The sequence below is a fragment of the Lygodium microphyllum genome, chromosome 1, assembly GCF_053477565.2.
Source record: "Lygodium microphyllum isolate KBCC chromosome 1, Lygodium_microphyllum_v1.1.10, whole genome shotgun sequence".
NCBI lineage: Eukaryota > Viridiplantae > Streptophyta > Polypodiopsida > Schizaeales > Lygodiaceae > Lygodium > Lygodium microphyllum.
The window spans coordinates 6,182,300-6,187,464 of NC_141135.1; the positions used below are offsets into that span (position 1 = coordinate 6,182,300).

Genomic DNA, 5,165 nt, shown 5'->3' on the forward strand with positions numbered 1-5,165 from the left:
ATCTTGCTGAAGTGGACCCCTCTCAACCACGACTATGGAAAGATGATAAAGACTTGAAGATGACCTCTATAATACCTCAAGGAAAATGAATAAGTAAAGGAAAATGGAGAGAATGGAAAAAGAGGAGGAAATTAATATATCTCAAGAAGAGTGGGAATACGCACGAGGTTGCTTATCAAAGGTGAGATATACTATCAATTAATTTGTTTCTATAAGTTATATTTTATATAAATAATTGACATATTTGATCTTTTATCTTTTACTACTAGTGCACATTATTCAATGCTATTTGGTGTGAGGGTAAACATCTTTGAACTCAACGCATAGATGAAAAAAGAAATACCCAAGATTGTGGTGTCCTTGCTCACTTCGAGGATGCCAATGGTACCATGGAAGGTTATTGTGGCTTGATCCAAGATATTTTGAAGCTTGACTTCAGACGATTCTTTATATATTTACTAGATGTGAAGTGGTTTAATGAAGTTGTAACAAATTATGAGCATTGCATAATCAGACGTCATCCAAGTGGTTTTGTAATCATTGACTCTACAAAATTTCACCAAAACAAGAATGGCACATTAGTACTACCTCAACAATGCAAGCAGATATATATGCAAAAGCTAATTTTTAATATGTATACATGTGATACATATACACAATATAACAAGTATTTAAGTTTCTTGCTTTTTTTTTTCAAATACATGTTGTGTATCATCCAATGGTAAACAATAACCGATGGTGGTATGTCATCCCTATATCTAATCGTTCAAAACCAATATATGGTAATATTACCGACATGGAGATAGCAGATGGCAATCCAACAATTAATGATGATGTACATGATGACACCATAATGGATGATATGCGTGATATAGTACAAGATGAACCTCGCGAGGATGTTCAAAGAAACGCAGACGAAGACAATAATGTGATTGTCGATGATATTGATGAAGTTATTGAGCAATATAGCAACACATCTGATAATGGGATAGACTTATTTGTTTCGTTACCTCTTGGTAACATAGACCTAGAAGTAGATAGTTTAGCAAGGGCTGATCTCATTGAAGATGAGATGGATCATTCACTGTAACATACTTAATTTGCTTAATGATTCAATGTGTATTCTTAATTCTATGATTTTTATCATGCGCACATGTGCATACTCAAGAATTAATAGTCAAGTTTAAAGCTAAATTGAAATTTTCATAATAAAAATGAAGTATTTTTTATCAACTTCAAGTAGAGAAATTATGAGATACATATTGCAATGCTTACTACTAATTATATAATAAGGTTTCTATCACTTACCGCTAATTACTTATATGAGGCTTGTCAACTGGAGGAACTGCCATTCATTAGAGAGCAATGCAAAAATAATTATTAACTATGGTTTTTTTATTCAATGATTCAATGTGTATTCTTAATTCTATGGTTTTTATCATGCACACACATGCATACTTAAGAATCAATTTCAGGTGGTTAAATAATTGCGCTTCTAGAGGCGCGTCTATATTGGCGTCTATTTACGCGGATATATAGATGCAAAATTCGTGTCTATTTACACGCTCTTTTACATGCACATATAGACGCAATGATAGATGCCTTGTTTCTGTTGTAGTGAATGCTCACAAAAAGCATTTTAACTAAAACAATTGGAGGTATTTTTGAATCAAATTAGAGGCATTTTCAAATTTCTAGACCAAAGATATTGTAAAGTTCCGAGTTTGAAACCTTGTTTAAAATTTAACGGTTTTCCTTGAATACGGTGCATAATAGTAGGATATCCAAGGGGGAGACTTCCAATTTATTCAAGAGAAATAATCAGACACGGGTTCATGTTTTATTCACGCAAGCGGCTTAGAGCTCCATGTGCAGGATAGGAGAGCGGGCTGCTAGGCCTAATATATTACTCCAATAAATAGGAGAGGGAGCTGTTTGCATGCTCTGGAAGGTGGCCTTGATGGAGTCGAGCGTGGCGTCGTCGAGGAAGAAGGTCTTGCGGAGGACGGCGTTGGGGATGTTGGGCGTGAAGAGGGAGTTGGCTACCCGTTGGAAGCCGGGCTGTTGGCTGTTGAGGGCGACGATAGCGTGGGCTGGGCCGGAGCCGACGTTGAGCTGGAAGTGCAGGAGGCCGCGTGGGAAGATCATGATGTCGCCCGGGCCGAGGACCTTGGCGAAGAGCTTGTTAGAGGTGTCCACGAAGGCGCAGTAGAGGTTGCCAGACAGCACAAATATGATCTCGCTGGCCCTGGGGTGCGTGTGGGGCACGATCACCCCAGTGGGCTCGAAGTCCAGGCGCGCCACCGACAGCCCTAGCGTGTTCAGGCCTGGAAACTGCTCCACGAGGCCAAAAGTGGGGACTGCCAGCACCGGGCTCTCGCTCACGTTGGCTGCAGCTTGGGCTATGCCGTGGAACACGAAGTCTTCCTCGGTCACCTTCTCTGCCTCCTTGCAGGGATACCCGTTCACGCTCAGAGTCTGCGACAAGTCCGCCACGCAGTAGTCCTGAAGCGGATCCGGGTCGGACGCCCGCACTACTACGCCCATATAGTCATTGTTGCAGGCGTACAGTACCATCACAGCTATCAGCACCAGGTGGCTGCTCAAGCTGCCGCTGCAGATCTGTAGCCTCCTCGATCTCATCCCGGCATCGCGCTGGCTAGCTGATGTCGTGATCATCATCCTCATCGAAATCATGTGGCGCTTTGGATTCTAGTACTTTCTATCCCGTGGTAGGTGCAGATCGAGCCCCAGAGAGAGAGAGAGAAAGAGAGAGAGAGAGGAGGACGAGGTACAGGAGAACTAGAGGAATGGAAGATTGATTGATGGATAGAAATGACCTGAATCTGATTGTAAACCCGTAAGAGACCCGCGTAGATATATATAGAATCGTCATCGCATGCACGAGTACTGATCCCTGCATACGAAGTTTCTTGTCCGCTTGTACTGGTCGCTGTTACCATGCTCAATCGCAAGTCGATAACCTCCCGTCTTTCGTTCTGTCGACGTCCAAGCTTTTGACTCCGATCAGGCTCCACCTTTACACGCATAAGCTTTCTCACTCTTGGCAATCGCTTTTTGCTTTCCGTGAAACTATTCTTTACACGCACACATTTACGTGATCTACTTGCATCTTTGCAAACAACTAACCTTCCGTCAGAGTGCTCACCAGCAAGCCTGTACAATCAAACTCCTTCCTTTAGATCTCAACATACCTGGGACATGTGTCTAGCTCTTGGAGAGCCCCCGCCCGCCATCCTGCTTCACACTGCTTTGAACCGTAATCGCTCGTTCGTACCGGTTCCTATAATTTGCCACTCATTGAACCCAACCCTTTCCACTTAGCCACACATCACCAATTTGTCGTTAACACGACTCAACTGCAAGTAATTGCAAGCTTTCGTCTATTCTTCATCAATCTTGTGTAGCTATCAACACCCTCGATTGCATGACAAACTTTGGGGACTTTGCATAATATTGCATAATTCAAGTTACCCTTGCTTTAAGCAATGCTTGAGGGTTCACTATGCAAGAACACCATATAGTGAGTGCATGTGTTAAAGGTGTGTCTTTGCCATATCTTTTTGCCATTGTGAAGATTGCAAGATGTGAGAATTTTCCTTAGTACATAAATTAGCCAAAAGAAAGAGAAATATTTTAAATTTCAAATCTAACATTTCTTTCTCACTTTTTGTTTCTTGCAATGATTCAAAACTGATCTATGAAATAATCATGTATTTGAAGCTTGCAATTCCTTGTTCCGGTAATGAAAAAGAATAGTGGATGTGGCATCATTAGTGATATTGTGATTAGACACAAGTTTTTCCACGTGTAGGGCTTAGCTGCTACCATAAACATTGATATGGAGCATTGACTGGAGTTCTGCATACACAAGGGACTTTTAATCATTTCCCACATAGGAAAAAAAAAGAAATTCCCTATCAATTCCCTAGTTAAAAATACACACAAGTAGGCAAAGTAAATAATAGGAAAAGTGGAATATTTCCTAGTTAGAGAAACAAGGGAATCGCATGATTCCTTCCCTACTTTATGTAATTTTAACTAGGGAATTTCCTTTTTTTTCTTGCATATGTTCTTAAATGTTTCCATGATCTTTCCCTACATATGATAATTTCCCTATATAGAAAATTTCGTATGTGATTCTAATATTTATATAACTTGAAAATATTGTATTTTTCTCAGTTTACATATTCCTAGTTATGTGAATTTCTAAGTAGAAAATTCCTAGTTAGGTGAATTTCTAAGTAAAAAATTATCTAGCAGATTTTCAAATGGAAAATTATATAAAGATTCTTTAGTTAATTTCAAATAATACATAATACACATCTAATAGATTATGTTAAAAATTCACTATATAGACTTTTTTTCCTATGTCAAGAAAATTTTCCTAAATAGATAATATTTTTCTATATAAGCTTTTTTTCTATGTAATAAGCAGGATACACATAGACTAGGGATTAGACACCCAGTTACACTGACCGGGGTATATAAGGTGTAAGAGTCCTAGATTAGGGCAATCAATTATTATCAAGAACATACTATTCACCTTCATCTCCACCTTCCATGGCTTTCTCCTTCCTTCTCTCCCCTTTTCTGTCTTTCTCTCTCCTCTTCTAGTATTATTTTCCCTTCTTCTTGCTGTCTTTCTCGTGTTGGACTAATCATGTCACTTAGATCAACTCATGGCTCTTGGGCTTCCATAAATGTCATACTATATGCTAGCGAGAGAGAGAGAGAGAGAGAGAGAGAGAGAGAGAGAGAGAGAGAGAGTGTGTGTGTGTGTGTGTATGTGTGTGATGCTTGGCAAGCGGTTGTGAATATAGTAGGTAGGGTCATGGATTTGAATTTGATAAACATTGAAAACATCCAATTTAGGGTGGTTCGTAAATTACTTGTTAAATTTGACCTACTATTATGAGTCACATAATATGTTATTTCTTGCTCTTTGAGAATATGTGATGACGAGCTAATCAATTCACCTCCTACAAATATGAAATTTGCATACATTTCCTCCTCTAAAAGGATAAAGGTGGAAAAATATATCTTTCATTAGAAGGAAACATTTTTCTTAACAATCATTTGCACAATTAATTTATTTGACTTATTTCATCAAAGAAACATTTTTTTACAAAAAAGGTGTAACT

At 39.0% G+C, this 5,165-nt stretch overlaps 1 pseudogene; it reads right to left on the reverse strand.

Moving 5' to 3' along the window:
* Positions 1 to 1,687: 1,687 nt before the first annotated feature.
* LOC148040810 (putative germin-like protein subfamily 2 member 5 pseudogene) lies at positions 1,688 to 2,835 on the reverse strand (annotated as a pseudogene).
* Between the last annotated feature and the right edge of the window lie 2,330 nt (positions 2,836 to 5,165).